Here is a 21,958-nt window from a genome sequence, read left to right on the forward strand (position 1 = left end):
ACTAGAGCCATTCCTTTTTATATCACATTACAGCTTCCAACAGAAACTACACAACAACTTTCACTCCTCTGTCTTGTAAATACAACTCCACATTACAAGAGCACAATTTTAGTGTAACGTAGACACCAATTTCTGCCAATAATACAGTCATGAATCTGTTTTTCAAGAACTCCATCTTACCATCCAGGAAGCCCATTTATACCAATACCATTTTTCTAAATAAAAACAACATATTACAAGCCAGTTGTAGGACCTTTTATTCAGAGTGAACTGAGTATAGATAAATTTTTATACATTCTCATGTGATGTAGACTGAGGTCCCTAACAATATCCCAAATTCATCAACTGCTCTTGTCAGTCATATAACCTGTCTATATAATCCAAAGTGACAATATTCACAATGAAAATATTTAACCATGGCAAATGTGAATCTGAGTGTGTAACACCTCATCATCTGTCACCACTATCAAACTCCATGATTAACATTAATCCTACCAACGTCTCACAACTGAATCCATACAGTTTCATAGTCCATCTCAAACCCACACACTCAGGTGACAAAAGTCATGGAATACTGACATACCCAAACACATACATATATGATGATAGTATCACATATATAAGGCATGAAAGAGCAGGGCATTGGTGGAGCTGTCATTTGGACTAAGGTAATTCATGCGAAAAGATTTCCGACATAATTATTGCTTTGAACCCAGAATGGTAGCTGGAGCTACAAGCATGGGTCATTTCATTTTGGAAATCATTGTGGAATTTAATATTCCAAGATCCATAGTGTCAAGTGTGTGCTGACAATACCAAATTCAGGCATTACCTCTCACCATGGACAACAAAGTGGTCGATGGCCTTACTTAACGACTGAGAGCAGTGGCGTTTGCGTGGAAACTAGTGTGACTGCTTGTTGGCGTTAGTCAGTCAGTCAGTCAGTCAGTCAGTCAGGCAGCAGTAGCCGACTGCAACAGACGCAACAACAGATAAGTAACCGCATTTGTCATTTACGAGTTCTTAACCAGGATGGAATTTTATTATATCGTCTGTGTGCTTTAATAGTTTAGTTTCTTGAGTTTCTGCGTGAAAATTTAACATCTAATAGCCACAGTTCTCGCGTTTTCGTTTGCGTCAGAAAGTAAACAGATTTTGTGACATATTACAAGTTCCAAATCAGGGCCAAATTATTTAGTTTCACCTGAGTGCTTCGGTAGTTAGGTTTTTGAATATCTGCGTATTACTAGACACAGTTCGTGTGTTTTCAGCAGGTTCTATAGTAGAATTGCGTAGCATGTGCTGATAGTCTGTTTATCTGCATAGCTCAGTTTTCCACGGTCTTTAGTATGGACAGGGATTGCAATTGTTGTGTGCGAATGTGAGCAGAGTTGGTGACACTTCGCTCTCAGCTTCAGGCTGTGATGGCTTCGGTTACACAGCTTGAGGCTGTAGTGGATGGGCACCACTGTTGTGGGCCGGCCGTGGGGATCCAACGGACGTCCAGCACGTCAGTGTCGTCTGATCGGTCCTCACCGGTGGCCAACCCAGTTACTGCTCGCACTAAGGCTGAACCCTCACCTGTGGTCGAGTGGGAGGTCGCCCCGGGGCGAAGCAAGTGGCGAAAGACTTCCAAGGCGGCCGCAAATAAGGCCTCCTCGGTTTGTCTGACAAACAGTTTCGAGGTGCTGTCTGTGGTCGACACTGTCGCTGAGCCAGATGCTGTCGCCTGTCCTGTTTCAGAGGAAACTACTCAGCCTGCAAGATCCGGGCAATCGCAGAGGGTGGGATTATTGGTAGTTGGGAGCTCCAATGTTAGGCACATTATGGGGCCCCTTAGGGACTTGGTTGACAAAAAGGGTAAGAAATCCAATGTGCACTCCGTGTGCATACCGGTTGGAGTCATTCCAGATGTGGAAAGGGTCGTCCCGGATGCCATGAAGAGCACAGGGTGCAGCCAATTGCAGGTGGTTGCTCACATCGGTACCAATGATGTGTGTCACTTTGGATCAGAAGAGATTCTCTCTGGTTTCGAGCGGCTAACAGAAGTGATAAAGGCTGCCAGTCTTGCTTGCAAGATGAAAGCAGAGCTGACCATTTGCAGCACAGTCGACAGGATCGATTGCGGACCTCTGGTACAGAGCCGAGTGAAGGGTCTGAATCAGAGGCTCAGACGGTTCTGCGACCATGTAGGCTGCAGATTCCTCGACTTGCACCAAAGGGTGGTTGGGTTTCAGGTTCCGCTGAATAGGTCAGGTGTCCACTATAAGCAGGAGGCGGCTACACGGGTAGCAAGGGTTCGAGGGTCTCCGGAAAACACAAGAAGGGCTTCAGTCACAAAGGGTGCAGGCTGAACACAGGAAAAACATTGATACAGGAACCACTGGTATAACAGTTGTAAATTGTCGTAGCTGTGTTGGGAAAGTACCAGAGTTCCAAGAGCTAATAGAAAGCACTGATGCTCAAATCGTTATAGGCACTGAAAGCTGGCTAAAGCTGGATATAAGCTCAGCTGAAATTTTAATGAAGAACCTAACAGTGTTCCGAAAGAATTGGCTAAACATGGTTGGCAGAGGCGTATTTGTTGCGGTCATAAATAGTTTAACTTGTTGCGAAATTGAAGTAGATACTTCCTGTGAGTTAGTATGGGCAGAGGTCATTGTTGGCAACTGGAATAAAATAATAATTTGATCCTTTAACGACCTCCCAATTCAGGTGGTACAGTTGCTGAAAGGTTTTAAAAAAAAACTTGAGTTTGATTTCAAACATGTACCCGAATCATATGATAATAGTTGGTGGTGACTTTAATTTACCCTCGATATGTTGGCGAAAATACATGTTTAATTCCGGAGGTACACATAAAATATCATCCGAAGTTGTGCTAAACGCATTCTCTGAAAATTATCTCAAGCAATTAGTTCACGAGCCCATGCGAATAGTAAACAGTTGTGAAAAAACACTTGACCTCTTAGCAACAAATAATCCTGAGTTAATAATGAGCATCAAAACCGATTCAGGGATTAGTGAACACAGGGCTGTTGTAGCAAGATTGAATATTGTAATCCCCAAATCCTCGAAAAATAAGCGAAAAATATACCTATTCAAAATAGCAGATGAAAATTCACTTGACGCCTTCTTAAGAGACAATCTCCACTCATTCCAAATTAATGACATAAATGTAGACCAGATGTCGCTTAAATTCAAAGAAATAGTATCGGCAGCAATTGAGAGATTTATACCAAATAAATTAACAATTGACAGAACTGATCCTCCTTGGTATGCAAAATGGGTTAGAACACTGTTGCAGAAACAACGAAACAAACATGCCAAATTTAAACAGACGCAAAATCCCCAAGATTAGCGATCTTTTACAGAAGCTCAAAATTTAGCGCGAACTTCAATGCGAGATGCTTATAACAGTTTTCACAATGAAACTTTGTCTCGAAACCTGGCAGAAAATCCAAGGCGATTCTGGTCATATGTGAAGTATGTTAGCGGCAAGAAACAATCAATGCCTTCTCTGCACAATAGCAATGGAGATACCATTGAAGACAATGCTGCCACAGCAGAGTTAGTAAACACAGCCTTCCAGAATGCCTTCACAAAAGAAGACGAAGTAAATATTCCAGAATTCGAATCTAAAACAGGTGCCAACATGAGTAACGTAGAAGTAAATATCCTCGGAGTAATGAAGCAACTTAAATCACTTAATAAAAGCAAGTCTTCTGGTCCAGACTGTATACCAATTAGGTTCCTTATGGAGTATGTTAAGTATGAAGCCAATGCATCAGCAATCATATACAACCGTTTGCTCGATGAAAGATTCATACCCAAAGCCTGGAAAATTGCACAGGTCACACGAATATTCAAGAAAGGTAGTAGGAGTAAGCCACTAAATTACAGGCCCATACCATTAACGTCGATATGCAGCAGGATTTTAGAACATATATTGTGTTCGAACATAATGAATTACCTCGAAGAAAATGGTCTATTGACACACAGTCAACATGGGTTTAGAAAACATCGTTCCTGTGAAACACAACTAGCTCTTTATTCACATGAAGTTCTGAGTGCTATTGACAAGGGATTTCAGATTGATTCCCTATTTCTGGATTTCCATAAGGCTTTTGAAACTGTACCACACAAGTGGCTCGTATTGAAATTGCGTGCTTATGGAATGTTGTCTCAGTTATGTGACTGGATCTATGATTTCCTGTCAGAGAGGTCACAGTTAGTTGTAACTGACAGAAACTCATTGAGTAAAACAGAAGTGATTTCTGGCATTCCCCAAGGTAGTGTTAAAGGCCCTTTGCTGTTCCTTATCTATATAACGATTTGGGAGGCAATCTGAGTAGCCGTCTTCGGTTGTTTGCAGATGACGCTGTCGTTTATCGACGAATAAAGTCATCAGAAGATCAAAACAAACTGCAAACTGAATTAGAAGAAATATCAGAATGGTGCAAAAAGTGGCAGCTGACCTTAAATAACAAAAAGTGTGAGGTCATCCACGTGAGTGCTAAAAGGAGCGTGTTAAACTTCGGTTACACGATAAATCAGTCTAATCTAAAAGCCGTAAATTCAACTAAGTACCTAGGTATTACAATCACGAACAATTTAAATTGGAAGGAACACACAGAAAATGTTGTGGGGAAGGCTAACCAAAGACTGTGTTTTATTGGTAGGACACTTAGAAAATGTAACAGACCTACTAAGGAGACTGCCTACACTATGCCTGTCCATCCACTTTTAGAATACTGTTGCACGGTGTGGGATCCTTACTAGAAAGGACTGACTGAATACATTGAAAAAGTTCAAAGAAAGGCAGCACATTTGGTATTATTGCGAAATATGGGAGAGAGTGTCACAGAAATGATACAGGATTTGGGATGGACATCATCATTAAAAGAAAGGCGTTTTTCATTGCAACAGAATCTTCTCACAAAATTCCAATCACCAACTTTCTCCTCTGAATGTGAAAATATTTTGTTGACACTGACTTACATAGGGAGGAACGATCACCAAGATAAAATAAGGGAAATCAGAGCTCGTACGGAAAGATGTAGGTGTTCATTCTTCCCGCGTGCTATACGACATTGGAATAATAGAGAATTGTGAAGGTGGTTCGATGAACCCTATGCCAGGCACTTAAATGTGATTTGCAGAGTGCGTCATTTGCCTGTGCGTCATTTGCTAAAACGACTGATAACTGACAAACCCAAATGGGAACGTAAAACAGTTAAAAAATGGGCATTCTAACAGGAAACTTGGGCACAATGTGAACGAAGTGGTGGAGTAGTGCGACTTATCAAATGACGATGACTAAAAAGGCAGCCTAATTAAAATGACCTCCTCCCAGCGGGAGGGCCGAGAGGAGGTCATCCAAGCCACTGGGAGATGCTTAATAATCCTGAGCTTATTCTCATGAAGGGAGGACCATTCGCTATGCCAAAGGGATACCACATCCTGACAGACAGCAACACAGAGATCATCAGAGGGAACAGAGGAACTCGCGGGCTGAGGTAAGAGGACTACAGCCTCGGCAGCAGCCTCGTTTCCTGGAAGACCGACAGGACCAGGAACCCACAGAAGCACCACACTGGCTCCACTAAGAGTGAGCAAGTGACCATTTTCCTGGACCCGCTGCACCAAGGGATAGGTGGTGTACAGCGTACACAGACTTTGAAGGGTGCTGAGTGAGTCTGAGCAGAGGACACAATTGAAAAGGCTGTGTTGCCATATGTACCGTGTGGCCTGATACAGGGCGAAGAGCTCAGCTGTAAATACTGAGTATTTTGCCGGAAGCCAAAATCGAAAGACACAGGTGCCAATGATGACCCCACGGTCAGTTCGAGAGCCATCGGTATATACAAAGGTACTATCGTGATTTCCATGTGAAGGTTGTGACGGTACAAACCCCCGTTACTAGATGAATAGGTCTAGTATGCAAGCATTGCTTTGTGGAGAGGGAGTGCACGACATGGTGTGCCAGTCGTGGAAGTGCGTGGTTCCCCCGCGCAAGATTTGCAACGGTCGGTGGGATATCTCCGCCGCCGGGCGGCCATATGGCCCGCAGCTTGAGCATTGTTTGGTTTTTCGCACATTACGCAAGCACTTTGTAACTTACGGTGAAGAGTGATGCGGCAGTGGATTGTGGTCAGCAATATGCACCTTCTGAAAGATCGATTTTTATTTCAAGTCACGAGACGCAAAAGTTATAGTAACCTCAAAATCGGTTAATATCACAAGTACTGAAAGATTAATAAAAATAGTAAATAACAACTTACAGCGATGAGCAAGCACTCATTAGAAACGTTACGTCATAGCGGATCGAGTGCCATAGTCATATGTTAAGATTCATAATAATTAAGCCCATAAAGAGCAATAAACAAAGTTTGAGAGAAAATTGTTTATAAAATTCAATAGAAAATTCATGACATAAAGAATGGTACTATATAATATTTTGGGTGGCATCACACATATTTTAAACTAGTTAATTTATACTATATACTTAACTTGCAATAGTTTTCATTGTTTGCAAATTATTATTAATATTTATCACCCGCAATTAATTAATTATTACAGATATGAAGATTTTGAACAGCGCAATGTGTAGATCACCATAGATTACATCTAAAAACGGCGCTATATACAGTTCTATGTTAAAACTTTGCAGCAGAGATGTCAACGAACAAATTTGCGCTAAGTGGCGAAATTTTGGAAAAACTAAAACATGATTTACAGATGATAGAATAATCCTAGAAATTAATGTAACATAGTAAATACGATGTAGTTTTAGCACGGTTCTGATGGTGTACTTATTTCTGTTGAGGGATGTATGTATCAAAATTTGTAACCTTAACTGATGAGATTGGTACTTAAATAACCATGGGGGTGGACATCCGAGCCTTTTTAAGCGAGTGACCATCTTGGCTAGGGGTCAGTCGTTCTGGAGGGTGGGTGGCGAGCGAGCCCCACTTGAGGGTGGCCCATGTGGTCGTTTGAGAATTTTTTTCTCCGCTGATATATTTCGGCAAAGAGTATTGTTTAATAGTGCAAGTGTGCAAGCATATATTTGGTGAACTGGAAGTGCTACGATTATTTGTGTGAGTACGAATTACGAGGTATACATCAGTGTAAGTGAACACGTGGAGATCTGTGATTTTGCGCCAAAACTGCTACAACAAAGAGGACAGTGGAACTTGTGGTTCTGTTCTAATTGATTGAGTAATTTTCGTTTATAGCAGCCTACATTACTGCTATTGGGGGCTCGGAGTCAAATTATTATTAAAGTAAAACTGTAAACCATCTCACCAGAGCTAATTTCATTGTGTGAAAGCAAAGGAAATGCCAATACATAGTGATTGAACTGTGTCGTGAAAAACTGACTTTGTTATAATAATCGCCTAATTTTTGTTCCCTAGGATAAACTGTACTCATGAATATTAATTCAAAAACTATAACTAATGTGTGGGTGTGGAACAATGTACTAATGCACCAAGTGTGGAAATCATCCCCTGGGACTTACGTGAGAGCGAAAATTTGCAATAACATTTTTTAACCAACATTTGTATATGCACATTCATGTGAACTCTTCAACCGCACTTCTTTATTTACCGCCCCATCGCAAGGTCATGAAACTAAAGGTGATAGTCTGAGGCTTGAGTAGTGTCCTTAGGAAACAAATGAAGGCCAAAGTTAACAAGAACCCCTTCATGAAGCTAAAGTGGTGAAGGGTTCAAACCCACCAGGAAAGTTGCAGGTAGTGTGAAGTTAAGGTGCCATAGCAAGTGCCGAAAGCAGATTCCAGAAAGTAGCAGAGAAGAGAGATGCGCCCCATACTGGCGATCAAAGGAATCATTGAAGAAGGAGGCACAGGATGAGTGGCCATGTATGGCAGACAAACGGCATGCATACCTGATGAACAGAAAGTCACAGTGGTAGGACAACGGTAGTTCAGCAGCTTCAGCATACAGACACTAAACCGCGCTAGTGTAAAATGGCCCCATGGCCAAACGGATGCCATGATGGTGGATAGTGTTGAGACAAAGTAAGAGGGATGGATGTGCAGATGCATACACAAAGCACCCATAGTCGAGTTTTGAGAGGACAAGGGACCGGCACAAATGGAGGAGGATGGTTCGATCAGCATCCCAGGAAGTATCATTGAGGACATGAGGGACACTGCGGAACCAAATACAATGGGCTGCAAGGTAAAACACACAGTAGGGCCAAGAGAGTTTCCTATTGAGCATAAGCCCAAGGAATTTCATAGTTTCAACGAATGGAAGGGCAACAGGCCCAAGATGTAGAGATGGTGGGAGAAACTATTTGTGCCAACAGAAATTCATACAGATGGTTTTGTCAGTGGAAAAGCGAAAGCCACTGTCGATGCTCCAGGAACAAAGACAATGAAGACAGCGCTGAAGATGCCGCTCGGTGAGACAGGCCCGTGGAGAACTGCAATAGATGGCAAAATAATCAACGAAAATGGAGCCAGAGATGCCTGGCAGGAGACAGGCCATTATAGCGTAAACGGTGATAGCAAAGAGGATGATGTTCAGGACGGAACCTTGATGCACACCATTATTCTGGATAAAGGTGTCCGACAAGGCAGAATCCACAAGCACCTTGAAAACTCGGTATTTTAAAAATGCCTGAAGGAATCAGGGCAGGCCCCCTTGGAAGCCCCACATGTAGAGCACGGAGGATACCAGTTCTCCAGTAGGTGCTGTAGGCCATTTCCAAAGAAAACCATTCGTGACACGGGTGGACAAAGCGATGAGATGGTCATCACCTTGCACATGCAGCTGGTAAGAGAGATGGGGCGGTAGCTAGAAGGAAGGTTTTTGCCCTTACCAGGCTTAGATATGGGAATTACAGTGGCTTCATGCTAGCATCCGGGAAATGTACCCTCTGCCCAGATGTGGTTGTATATGTTAAGCAGAAAGTGCTTGCCCGCAAGAGGAAGGTGCTGCAACATCTGAATGTGGACAGCGTCTCTGGTGGAGGATCGGGATGAACTGAGAGCATGATCTAGCTCCCTCATAGTAAAGGCAGCATTGTAGCACTCACGATTCCGAGAAGAGAAGGGCATCACCAGAGTCTCCTCGGCTCATTTACTGTGGGAAGTGCTTGAAATTTCCGTAAAATGGCGGCCCAAGGCACTGGAGATATCAATAGGGTCCACGATGACATCATCAGTTACTGTCAGGTTGGAAACTGGGGAATGGATCTTGATCCCAGAGAGCCGTCGGAGGTTGGCACACAACAGAGGAAGGTGTGGAAATGTTAAAAGAACTAGTGAATGAAATCCAACTAGGTCTTTTGCTATCTCAAAGAATGTGACGACATTTTGCATGCATCTGTTTATAATGAATGCAGTTTGTCATCGTAGGATGGCAGTTAAAAACGCAAAGAGCACGTCTCCATAGCACATGGGAAATGGTCGCTCGAGTAGGTGTCAGAAAGAATGGACCACTCAAGACGAGGGGAAACCTCGGCACTGCACATGGATAGGTCCAAATGGGAATAGGTGTGCGAGGAGTCGGAAAATGAAAGTGGGTGCTCCAGTGTTAGGGCAGAAGAGGTTAAGTTGTTCAAGAAGGTCAGCCAAAAGCACCTCTGACAGGTCTTGGGAGAACCCCAAAGGGGATGATGTGCATTGAAGTCACCAAGTAGCAAAAGCGGGAGAGATAGCTGCCCAATAAGCTGAAGCGAGTCTGCCCTAGTTACAGCGAATGACGGAGGGACATAAATAGTACAGAGGGAAAAAGTCAGGTGGGGAAGGAAAAGACGAATTGCAAGAGCTTGAAGATGGGTAGTCAGGGAGATGGGTTGACAATAAATGTCATCCCACATGAGCAGCATGATGCGCCCCCCCCCCCCCCCCCCCCATGAGATGGAATGCTGACCTCATGGGGAAGGTCAAAACAAATCAGTAAGAAATGTGAAAGCTCAAAGCGGTCGTGAGTGTGCAATTTCGTTTCCTGAAGGCAGAGTACAAGGGGACGCTGCGATGCTAAAAGCAGCCATAAATCCTCTTTGTGGGATCGAAGGCCACGAATGTTCAATTTGAGGAGAGGCATGATGAGAAAGATATGTAGGGATGTCACCTAAGCGGCTGCTACTACAGGGCACAGGAGCAGGAGGGTCCTACTCCATGGGGTCCGCAGAACCATCAGCTTGCTTGTGCAGTCGGCCTGTGGAGTCCAATGCTGAAAAACAGCTCTTGGTGAGCACTGGCAATACAGAGGCCGGCCGGGCTAAGGTGTCACGTGGTGACACCATTGAAGAGGATCTTTGAGTTGGTAAAGGAGAAGACCATTTGCCTTTGGTGCACTTCTTCGAGCCTTTCCAGTTAGAGGAAGACTCGGGTGGTGTTTGGCTGGATGGACGGAGGAAGTCTTCACGCAAGTAGTCTTTCTGTCCTTTCCGGCCTACCGGTTGTGTAGCTGGTGGCTTCGCCCCTTGAGGCAGAAGTTTGACTGCTTGTTACGCAGCTGGATGGGGGAATGGCAATGCTACCTTGACACTGGGTGATTTCACAACCTCAGAGTTGAATTGGAGATTGCATACCTGAGTGGCCATATCCTTCATAGGTACCAGATGTGAGAATGCAGGGTTTGCGAGTAGCCAGTAACTTGCGAGCAACTGGGTAAGGCACTTCTTCCATTGCCCAGATCTCTTGAACAGCCCGCTCATCAAGATACATGAGACAATCCAGAGGGGAGGCGGCATGGCCGCCATTGCAGTTGATACACCGGGGAGAAGGAGATGGAGAATCGTTCTCGTGTGAGTCCCTACCACAAAGTGACACATTTGACTGGGTGTTGACAAAATATTCTAGTGTGGTCGAAATGATGACACTGGCAGCAGCTCATCGGGTTTGGAATGTATGGCTGGACTGTGATAATTTCATAGCCTGCTTTGGGCTTGGACGGAAGCATCACTCTATCTCTAGCTACATCTACATCTACATCCATACTCCACAAGCCACCTGACGGTGTGTGGCGAAGGGTTCTCTGAGTACCTCTATCGATTCTCCCTTCTATTCCAGTCACGTATTGTTCGTGGAAAGAAAGATTGTCGGTATGCCTCTGTGTGGGCTCTAATCTCTCTGATTTTATCTTCATGGTCTCTTCGCGAGATATACGTAGGAGGGAGCAATATACCGCTTGACTCCTCGGTGGAGGTATGTTCTCAAATCTTCAACAAAAGCCCATTCCGAGCTACTGAGCGTCTCTCCTGCAGAGTTTTCCACTGGAGTTTATCTATCATTTCCATAATGCTTTTGCGATTACTAAATGATCCTGTAACAAAGTACACTGCTCTCCATCGGATCTTCTCTATCTCTTCTATCAACCCTATCTGGTACAGATCCCACACCGGTGAGCAGTATTCAAGCAGTGGGTGAACAAGTGTACTGTAACCTACTTCCTATTGTTTTCGGATTGCATTTCCTTAGGATTCTTCCGATGAATTTCAGTCTGGCATTAGCTTTACCGACGATTAATTTTATATGTTCATTCCATTTTAAATCACTCCTAATGCCTATTCCCAGATAATTTATGGAATTAACTGCTTCCAGTTGCTGGCCTGCTATATTGTAGCTAAATGATAAAGGATCTTTCTTTCTATATATTCACAGCACATTACACTTGTCTACATTGAGATGCAATTGCCATTCCCTGCACCATGCATCAATTCGTTGCAGCTCCTCCTGCATTTCAGTACAATTTACCATTGTTACAACCTCTCAATATACTACAGCATCATCCGCAAAAAGCCTCAGTGAACTTCTGATGTTATCCACAAGGTCATTACACTAGTGTACAATAGCATAATGTCAATCAACAGCTCCGCTATTACACCAGTGATGCAAGTGAAGCAGCAAGATGATGAAATTGTAAGTGATCAACTGTCATATAAAAGCCTTTCACATTATTTTCATAACACATAACTGATGCAAATCTATCTGCATCCGATACAGGCTGTGATATACATAGTCAACAACAAAGAAGAAAACCAGCTGAAGACATCACTAATTTTGATTTCTAGATATACAATGCCCCCACCTTCCCCCCAAATGCCACACCAGCAGCTACATTAAAAAAAAACTATGGACAAAGTGTTCTACACTAATCTAGTTTAAGACTGTTTATTTTTAAGTAACATTTCTCTATGTATGTATTAACGCTTGAAGATGAACAGAACATGTTCGAAACACGTTGCATTATGTTAGATTAATCATAAAATAAAATAAAAAGTGACTGGTAACAGAAACTTGAAATAAATAATTATCCCACACAGTCAGCCATTATGGCTGAAAATAATCGTCATTTATGTATATTGTGAATAGCAATGGTCCTACGACACTCTCCAGCAGCACACCTGAAATCACTCTTACTTCGGAAGACTTCTCTCCATTGAGAATGACATGCTACAGTCTGTTATCTAGGAACTCTTCAACCCAATCACACAATTGGTCTGATAGTACATATGCTCTTACTTTGTTCATTAAACAGCTGTTGGGAAGTGTATCAAACACCTTGCGGAAGTCAAGAAACATGGCATCTACCTGGGAACCCTTGTCTATGGCCCTCTGAGTCTCGTGGATGAATAGCGCGAGCTGGGTTTCACACGATCGTCTTTTTCGAAACCCATGCCGATTCCTACAGAGTAGATTTCTAGTCTCCAGAAAAGTCATTATACTTGAACATAATATGTGTTCCAAAATTCTACAACTGATCGACATTAGAGATATAGGTCTATAGTTCAGCACATCTGTTCGATGTCCATTCTTGAAGACAGGGATGACCTGTGCCCTTTTCCAATCCTTTGGAACGCTACGCTCTTCTAGAGACCTGTGGTACACCGCTGCAAGAACGGGGGCAAGTTCCTTCGCGTACTCTGTGTAAAATTGAACTGGTATCCCATCAGGTCCAGCGGTCTATCAAAGGTGAGAAAGAGAGTGCAGGTGGGCACACAATGGACGCCAGTGACACCCTGATCAGAGAGGTAAGATTGGATTTCGGCCTCATTTAGACCGTCGAGCAGCCTGGTGTAAATTACACCACAGGAAGGACTCGAAGTTCTATGGGCCTTAACACAAACAGCATAGCTGCGGAGAAGCGAGGCAGCAAGCAATTGTCGTGCTTGAGAATCAGAAGTGGTGTCCAAAAGCAAAGTGCCATTCCGTAAACGAGAGCAGGATTTCAAAAGGCCAGCAATTGCATCCACACCTTTCTCAATAATAAACAAATTTACCATGGCGAAGGACTGACCATCTTCAGTACGTGAGACCATGAGGAACCGTGGTACAGTGGGGAGGGTCTTTCAATCATTAGCCTCATTACGTTTACATTTTGTAGACAATGAGTGGGAAGATGATTGAGTCATCATGAGGAAATCCCCCATGATTGACAGCGTCTCTGATGGTGCGCTCCTTCCAACTGGGGGTCTCTTCATAAGGGGGCGCACCTGTCTTGGGTGATGGTTCACACTTCCGTTCACAACTCCCGAACACCTGACAGAGGGATCAATCGGCAGTTTGGGGTTAGAGCTCAGGCAATTTCTCCTCCCTGAGCCTGGCCTGTACCAGGGGGTACGTGCAAACCTTAGCTGTTGACCTGGGGCGGGAATTACACGTTACCCAGTCACCTGTTACATGTCACACGCATGGGCCGGCCTTCAGGAGTGCGCAGGGAGGAAGAAGAAAAAAGAGGATATTCAAACGCCGAGGCAGAGGAATGAGAAGAGAAGGGAAACAAAGGAAGGAAAAGGGAGCAAAAAATGAAGGTGAAACTGTTTGTACATCAGCGACAATACAGAACATTCCCAACAAAACCCCATACATGTTCCCCACGGGAGGGGAAATAGAAAGCAAGAGGATAGTTATGCAGCACGGAAGGGTAAAAATGCTGCAAAGACACAGGCCCTGTGGTAGCCAAGCACGAACTTGCCAAAGAGTAGCGAGCCCCCGGGGGGGACAGTTAGGGGGTGGGGGAGGGGGGGTGGGGGGGTGGGGAGGAGCGACGACACTAGAATAAAAAGAAGGATTTTATGCCGTAGAGGCACTTTTTGACTGTGCAAAAGAAGATCTACAATTTTAAGTTATAGTCATAGTATGTTTGCATGCAGATCTACACAATTTAACTGTTTTCTTTATTATTATTATTATTACCACCACCACCACCACTAATATTATTAAATGCACCACTACATATTATTCAATTTAACTATTCACATCAATAGTATGCAAAATACTCAAAGATGAATAAACTACAAAAAAGAGCAATGAGGATAATCTGTGGCCTCAAAAAGCTGGAATCCTGTAAATGTCAATTTATAAAACTTAATGTTCTAAGCATCGCATCCCTATTCATTCAAGAAACAATCCTATTCACCAGGGAATACCTCTCAAGAACAGGCAAATTAATCCAAAACAATGATATACACGCTCATTATACCAGAGGGCAATCTAATATCCATCAAATTTTTTCAAGGACATCATCATACCAAAAATATATAACTCATCTGGGTGTCGTATTACACAATAAAATTCCAGAACAAATAAAAACTGCTCCAGATCCAATATTTAAAAATAAACTAAAGGCATTTCTGACAAAGCACTGTTTCTATTCAGTACAAGAATTCCTGGAAATGAAAAATTATAAAGTTCCTTTGTAAAATACTGTGATTAGAGTAAAACATTCTGTAGGCAAAATAATAACCTAATTTCTACTATACACAACTATGTTTCAGTTTCACTTCCCAAAATTTTTTAACTCGCTTTTTGAATGTACAAGTACACATTCTATTAGTATTAAAACTTAATTGTCTGTGAAATCTCAATGTTAATTTCATGTTTAATGTAGTTTTTAAATGACACTGTCCTTCTGTTGTGTTTCCAGTTGACATTTTCACTATTCTGTAATCTCAGTGATTATTTGTGTAAATTTAAAGTAGCACTACATTGCCTACATGTTTCTTAGTTCCCCATGTAAATTGTTTGTATTCTCTGTATGTGAAGTTACTATATTCATCAATGAACAATTTTGTGTACATTTTTTAAATGGCAGTCCATTGCCTACTTTTTTTTCTCCAAACTGCATATTTGTTAAGAAAAATGACTTGTGCTGTATCATGTGTACTTTGTACAATATGTGATCCACAGGATAAATAAATACAATACAATACAATACAAATGAACAGCAGTTCCCATGAACTTCAAATACTGTAAACTTGGTCTTCAACATGCCCTATCCTCCTGCTATCTACCTGGACTCAACATACAGTAGCTGGACTTCAATCTTCTTCCTTTCTTAATTCCAATTTGGGTTTGTTATAATTTTCAAACTAGATGTTCCAAGACTGGGTGTATACTAATGGAACATTATTTTCATGATCCTGTTGCATATTCCCACTTTAATTAATAAAGGCCATATTTCCTAAGCAAAGTGACAAAAACAACTCCATTCTTCTGCAAGGTGATTAATGCTTGACTGCCAAAACCATGGAAATACAATAAAATAAGAAAACAAACTAATAATATATTTTAATCTTCAGTAATTATGTGAACGTATTTATTTCCCTTGATAGCCCCCAGCCACAGAAATCTGTTTTGTTTTCATTTGAGGTGGAAGCTGTAAACGAAGAGGTAACAGCAAAATCACTAAACGAAAACATGCGTCAGGTGGTAACTACTCCCACCCCCACAAAAGCTCTGACTTTTTTGCGCACGCGTGAATCTGGCAGCTTGGGGTCACTACAAAAAATTTTTCGGTAGCATCTGGATGCTTGCCGCTACTGCAGATACAGCTAACGACGGACTTTAACTAGCCAGAAGCAGTAGATGGTACTGCTCACACGCGACTCAACTGCGCATACATGTGAGCTCACTAGCAACTGCTCAAATGAACCTAATGTAAACACGAAGCCTATAAGAAAGATAGGCTGCAGTTCATACATCATGAAGGTAGGTCTGCGCTCACTCACTCACTCAACTAGCAGACAAACCATGTTTCTACACTTGTAAACTCATAACGAGGTGTGTACTTACGAACAAGAATTGCATCTTCTACTGGAATCTGACACTATGGAGTCTTACTGTTACTAGTCCTACAATGATCACAAGTCCACAGGCCTACATAAAATTTGTTAAGGCTGTACTGGGGTACAATAAAATTAAAATCATGCCAAAATGATTATCAGTTGCATAAGGCAACACTTCTTGTATGCAACGAGGACTGTTAAGCAGAAGAGACTAAATGCTATAAACAAGCCATTATACCATTTATATCACGTATTGATCTCAAATCAAATTTTCTTGTAGTACCCTTGATCAGTAAGTCTTCATAATAGCAGATTCCAGTAGAAGATGCAATTCTCGTTAGTACGTACACACTCAGGTGCGAGTTAACAGGGTCAGAAACACATCTTTTCTGCTGAGCTGAGCGAGTGAGTGAGTTCAGGCTTATCTTCGAGACGTACGCGCCACAGCCTGTCTTTCTCGTGGGCCCTTATGTAAACAATTGTGACGTCACACTCATCGGAAGCATTTTGTTGTTATGAAGTATTGCATAGTCTTCATCCTAAGGTCTCTGACACATTCTTCTGTTGGCAGATGCTTGTGTGCGCACAGCGTTTTGTTATTGTAAATGGCGTATTTCCTTTGCGACTAAAGTTTTGTTTTGGTTTTTCCTCTTGTTTATGTTTTATTGCTGCAGTATTATTCTGCAGTAGCAGGATACATTAATAACTGAAAACTAAAAAATGAAAAATCCCCGGGCTTCTCCCGGATTTCCTGGGGTCTAAACACCCTGGGCTAAAAACATACAAAAGGGGAACTATCCAATCAATACAACAAAGAACATCCAACATCTCTCACATAAACTATCAGCCTGTTGCGTATTTGACCAATAAGGAACAGGCCTCTACGAGAGCCCACAGCTCATCTTTAGGCAGGCAGAGAGAGTACTTGGATACCCATCAGGCAACCCTATGGACTACAGTCACACCCTGTTCTGTCATCTGCATGAGCCATTTGTCCACCCCTGTCTGTAGGCACTTGACTGAGGTATACAATTGCACAGGCTAGGGCTTGCATCTGTAGTCCAAAGGCATTCACCTGTCCACAAGTGGGCTATAGAGTTGGAATAGCTTGCATTATGCACAGTACCACATAAAAGTACACCAAATTTTTTTCTCATCAATCAATTATGACAGGAATACAACAACAATAAAAATCTACTTCATCCTCAAAGTCACTGACTTAGACGTTACTTTTATTCCGGTAATAAAAGGAAAGTAACTCCACTTTTTTTGAATAAACTACTTCTACTGTGTACTTCTAAAATCAAATCAGGTAAGACACATTTTAAGAGTACCATGCTCACCAAGATCAAGTTCTTTGATAACAGGGGACATAAGTGCTGACAACGCACGAATTTTTGTTTGAGCGCATGTATATTATTATACAGTCAGTCACTTATTTATGAAACCAAAAGAACGTATAGGTCAAGAATAAGATGAAAAGATTTTATAGATCATAGTGGGAGTCACAGTAGCAGTAGCAGGCTAAATTTACATCAGAGGTAAATAATGCAGAAAAACGGTTGGAAGTAGGTGACTATATATGATATAAGAACGACACAGAGAAAATGCAATCATGGCTACAGCAGTACTAAAGATGACATTTTATCTCCTGTAACATCTAAAGAGTCATATTAAGGAAGGAATTACTGATTGAAATTTCAATGGGAAGGAAGTTCTTTGGTAACAGTGCAATAGACGAGTCTTTTGAGCAATACAGTATTATAGTAGTCGTAATTAAAGAAGCAGCATTCATAAAACAAAGTAGTTTCCCTGAATGTGACAGCAGAACAGATAACAATGAATGTAAGTAGCAGCTAAATCAAACTGGAGAAGATAAAACAGGAAACGAATGCAGGCAAGTCATCACAGATAAGTTTGAGTATAAGCAAAGGATAGGTGTAGAAAGAGGAAGACATTAATGCAGACATGGAACAAGTCAAAATTACAAATAAAACATTGGAGCCTTAAGATAAAGCTAAGTGTAAAGTCCAAGACTGCATGACATCAAGAACATTTGACGCTGAAATGGAAAACTGAGCCAAATCATCACTGCCATATGACGGACAACAGAGGATTAATAGAAATAGAACATCAAAATACTGTAGAACTGGTGCACTTCAGAACAAATAATAGCTTTAGGAAGGAACACCTCAAGAATATTAAGAAGGAAAAGAAAGAGGAGGACTCCGTAAATTTAATGGAAGGAAAATGGCAAGGGAGATGATGTTGCAGAATCAAAAATAAATACAAGAAAGCAAAGGCATGCAAAACATAGGATTCAGAATCATTGAAAAAATTTCAAAATGGCTCTGAGCACTATGCGACTTAACATCTGAGGTCATCAGTCCCCTAGAACTTAGAACTACTTAAACCTAACTAACCTAAGGACAGCACACACATCCATGCCCGAGGCAGGATTCGAACCTGTGACCGTAGCAGCAGCGCGGTTCCAGACTGAAGTGCTTAGAACCGCTCGGCCACAACGGCCGGCTGAAAAATTTCAAGTATGCTGTACAAAAGTTGAAGTATAGACAGCTATCCGAATGATAAAGTGACAGCTTACGATAATTGGGAAAATTGGGTTAAAATTTTCACACATCACCAATTGGTAGGATATCCATACCTAATACAGCTGACATCAAGTTAATCAGATTCAGCGAATCTCTCTCTCTCTCTCTCTCTCTCTCTCTCTCTCTCTCTCTCTCTCTCTCTCTCTCTCTCTCTGTGTGTGTGTGTGTGTGTGTGTGTGTGTGTGTGTGTGTGTGTGTAGTTCAAATGGGAATCTTTCATGTGTACACAGCACGTGAAGAGCATCAAATGGAAGCTTAGCGATAGATGATGATGTTTTCAAGTGCGGAGTATGACACACACATTTTAACAATACCACTCTAGCAGCTTCACAGGGAGGCAAAGAAGAACAAGAGGCATGATGTAAATGTGTCATAGGTGGCAGCTGTAGGGGGTATGTGGCTGATGTAAACAATGAATTGTATAACGATTTGCCCGAAATGAAAATCACATCAAAGTGAACCATGGTGGGGATACGCTCATCCAAGAATCACCAGATAGCATGACAAGGCATGATGCCACAAGCTGTGGTGCACACCATCTGCATTTCAGAAAATGGTACAGCAGGGTGTGCTAAACGTAGCTATGAGAAGGAGTTAACAAGTTTAAAATTAAGCTAATGGTGTGAGAGAACATGACAATGCCTCATGCACAGCAGTATTAGCCACTCACAGAACCAAATCCACCAAACCAGGCACTGGCGGCAGGTTGCAGCTTGAGCAAAGCTTACCATGCCCGCCAATACTAAAAGGAATAAGAAAACCAGGCTACTGGATTGGAGAGTATAAACAGAGAAAATGCATAATAGCAGAGCGGGCCACTTACAAATGTAATCCTGCCAAATGAGATTTCAATGAGAAGGATGCAGTAAAGTGCTCATAACATAGCGGGTCAGACTACGACACCCACAGCTGCAACCCCCCCCCCCCCCCCTCCCAACACACACGAGGGGAGGGAGGGAGAGAAAGGAGGGAGAGGGAGAGAGAATAGAATTTTGGAGAGAATACAGTAGGAATACTGCCTCAAGAAGGTTTCAAAGAGATGCTTCATTTGTCATGTAAATGTAAATATTGGCATAAATGTGCACTCCCTATATGTTATGGATTTTAATAACTAACAAGCACCAAAGGATTGCTACATATGTAGACATGCGAAGTCTGACATGTTGCATTTTAGCTGTGTATACTTTTACTTGAGACAAACCAGTTTATAATTTTATTTCCAACAAATTGTATGGAATGTGCAATATACCATACAATGTATGTAATGTTATGAATATAATAGAGGGAAACATTCCACGTGGGAAAAATATATCTAAAAACACAGATGATGTGACTTGCCGAACGAAAGTGCTGGCAGGTCGATAGACACACAAACAAACACAAACATACACATGAAATTCAAGCTTTCGCAACAAACTGTTGCCTCATCAGGAAAGAGGGAAGGAGAGGGAAAGACGAAAGGATGTGGGTCTTAGGGGAGAGGGTAAGGAGTCATTCCAATCCCGGGAGTGGAAAGACTTACCTTAGGGGGAAAAAGGGGTATACACTCGCGCACACACACACACACATATCCATCCGCACATACACAGACACAAGCAGACATTTGTAAAGGCAAAGAGTTTGTGTTTGTTTGTGTGTCTATCGACATGCCAGCGTTTTTGTTTGGTAAGTCACATCATCTTTGTTTTTTTTTTTAATATATGCTGATAGACACACCTGTCATTCAACAACATCTTTGCCTCTGTACTTCCGCCTCGACTGACATCTCTGCCCAAACTCTTTGCCTTTACAAATGTCTGCTTGTGTCTGTATATATATATATATATATATATATATATATATATATGTGTGTGTGTGTGTGTGTGTGTGTGTGTGTGTGTGTGTGTGTGTGTGCGCGCGCGCGCGCGCGCGCGCTATACCTGTCCTTTTTTTCTGCCTAAGGTAAGTCTTTCCACTCCCGGGATTGGAATGACTCCTTACCCTCTTCCCTAAAACCCACATCCTTTTGTCTTTCCCTCTCCTTCCCTCTTTCCTGATGAGGCAACAGTTTGTTGCGAAAGCTTGAATTTCATGTGTATGTTTGTGTGTCTATCGACCTGCCAGCACTTTCGTTCGGTAATGTATGTAATGTGTGATATACCCCTCCCCACCCCCACCCTCAGAAAAATACTTAGGGCAGTTAGAGTTAAGACTTGCAAGAAATAGGAATGTAAAGGTTCAGGGTCCCAGTTTCACCAATTATGTACACACAAAAGAGATGTTGGTTGGTTGGTTGGTTGGTTGGTTGGTTTGGGGAAGGAGACCAGGCAGCGTGGTCATCAGTCTCATCGGATTAGGGAAGGATTGGGAAGGAAGTCGGCCGTGCCCTTTCAGATGAACCATCCCTGCATTTGCCTGGAGTGATTTAGGGAAATCACGGAAAACCTAAATCAGGATGGCCGGGATTGAACCGTCGTCCTCCCGAATGCGAGTCCAGTGTCTAACCACTGCGCCACCCCGCTCGGTCAAAAGAGATGTAAGCCCCTGGTGGTGAATGAATGTGATAATGTGTACGAAACTAAAAATAGCAATTACTGTTCTATTGGCACAGAAAAGAGTAACAGTCGTTCTGGAATTTTCATGTCGTATTCTGCTTTGATTGTCAATTAAGACAAACTTTGGTGGCATATTTACTGTTTTGGGAGTATGTACCTTAGTGTAGCTTACGTACATTCGTTTGAACACACATATATTCTTATACAGTCAATTAGTCAGTTAATTTTCCAGATGGTTGGAGTCAGAGGAGTGGCATTAATTGGAACAGTAATCAATATAAATACAAGATTAAATAATTTAAGAGTAGAGGGGACCACTCAATGAATAGTGCGCATTGGGCCATAAATAGGCACACAGAAGAAGAATGAAAACTTTGCTAGTTTTCAGATGGATCCATTAATTTGATGTAGTACACACACATCAGCATGCCCATTAATGCAAAATTTCACTGCACTGTCCTAATGGATTCATTTGTCTGTGGTTATTTCATGCAGTGTTGCTTGTCTGTTAGCACTGATAACTCTTCACAAACGCTGTTGCTCTTGGTCATTAAGTGAAGGTCATCGACCACTGAGTTGCCTGTGGTGAGACGTAATGCCTGAAATTTGGCATTCTCAGCACACACTTGTCAATGGAGATCTCTCAATATCGAATTCATTAATAATTTCTGAAATGGAATGTCCCATGCATCTAGTTCCAACTACCACTCCACATTCAAAGTCTGTTAGCTCCTGTCATACGATCATAATCACATCGCA

The 21,958-nt window shown here is 42.1% G+C and overlaps 1 protein-coding gene across 4 annotated transcripts in view; it reads right to left on the reverse strand.

Annotated features, from left to right (window-relative positions):
- The window catches only part of LOC124614660 (exportin-6-B), a 305,273-nt gene that overhangs the window by 149,114 nt on the left and 134,201 nt on the right, over positions 1 to 21,958 (reverse strand). The gene's annotated exons all lie outside the window — the stretch shown is intronic.

This window comes from Schistocerca americana, chromosome 1, assembly GCF_021461395.2.
Source record: "Schistocerca americana isolate TAMUIC-IGC-003095 chromosome 1, iqSchAmer2.1, whole genome shotgun sequence".
Taxonomy (NCBI): Eukaryota; Metazoa; Arthropoda; class Insecta; order Orthoptera; family Acrididae; genus Schistocerca; species Schistocerca americana.